General features: G+C 40.1%; 1 pseudogene; it reads left to right on the top strand.

Moving 5' to 3' along the window:
• Positions 1-258: 258 nt before the first annotated feature.
• Positions 259-1,000, top strand: LOC100436338 (large ribosomal subunit protein uL30-like; annotated as a pseudogene).
• The last annotated feature ends 297 nt before the right edge of the window (positions 1,001-1,297 follow it).

The following is a 1,297-nucleotide window of genomic DNA, read 5'->3' as shown; positions in this document are numbered from 1 at the left end:
TCTTCCTTTATGCTTTCTTCCTTTTTCTCGTTCTCTCTCCAGTGGGGACAAGAGAATTTCATGGAATGGGTGTCATTTGGTACATACCTGGAGAGCTGTTACTCTGCCAGATGTCACACCAGTGGTTTATGGGCTATGATTTGTTCTGTTTGTCAATATAGCTCTCAGTATTCCTACCATCAAGCACAGCAACTAGCACATAGAAGACTCTCAATAAATACTTGTTAAATAAGTGAATGAACTCTTTTTCCAGCTGGAACCATGGAGGATGTAGAAGAGAAGAAGAAGAAGGTTCCTGCTATGCCAGAAACTCTTAAGAAAAAGGGAAGGAATTTCGCAGAGCTGAAGATCAAGTGCCTTTGAAAGAAGTTTGCCCAAAAGATGCTTCGAAAGGCAAGGAGGAAGCTTATCTATGAAAAAGCAAAGCACTATCACAAGGCATACAGACAGATGTACAGAACTGAAATATGAATGGTGAGGATGGCAAGAAAAGCTGGTGACTTCTATGTGCCTGAAGAACCCAAATTGGCATTTGTCATCAGGATCAGAGGTGTCAGTGGTGTGAGCCCAAAGGTCCGAAAGGTGTTGCAGCTTCTTCGCCTTCATCGAATCTTCAATGGAACCTTTGTGAAACTCAACAAGGCTTCAATTAACATGCTGAGGATTGTAGAGCCATACATTGCATGGGGGTACCCAAATCTGAAGTCAGTAAATGAACTAATCTACAAGCGTGGTTATGGCAAAATCAGTAAGAAGCGAATTGCTTTGACAGATAACACTTCGATTGCTCAATCTCTTGGTAAATATGGCGTCGTCTGCATGGAGGATCTGATTCATGAGAGCTATACTGTTGGAAAATGCTTGAAAAAAGCAAATAACTTCCTGTGGCCCTTCAAATTATCTTCTCCATGAGGTGGAATGAAGAAAAAGCCACCCACTTTGTAGAAATGCTGGCAACAGGGAGGACCAGATCAACAGGCTTATTAAAAGAATGAACTAAGGTGTCTACTATGATTATTTTTCTAAACTGGTCAATTAATAAACAGTACCTGCTCTCAAATTGAAAAAATAAATAAACAAGTGAATGATTGAATTTCATTAAGAAAAAATGAATTACTACAAAACTCTGTACTTTCTTATCTCACCTAGATTTGACTTGCACTTTCCTACAGAGAAAAGAAGTCACCCAGGTTCATAACGAGCAGCCCAACTTGTACAGTTTACCAAAGCATAGAAGAATTCAAAATCTAGATCTTCTCACCAGGACTCTCTCCAGTGGCTCTCCTACTTGCAGATG

Source organism: Pongo abelii, chromosome 12 (genome assembly GCF_028885655.2).
Source record: "Pongo abelii isolate AG06213 chromosome 12, NHGRI_mPonAbe1-v2.0_pri, whole genome shotgun sequence".
Lineage (NCBI taxonomy): Eukaryota > Metazoa > Chordata > Mammalia > Primates > Hominidae > Pongo > Pongo abelii.
The sequence above is the reverse complement of the archived record's forward strand: the minus strand, read 5'-3'. Positions and strand labels throughout refer to the sequence as shown.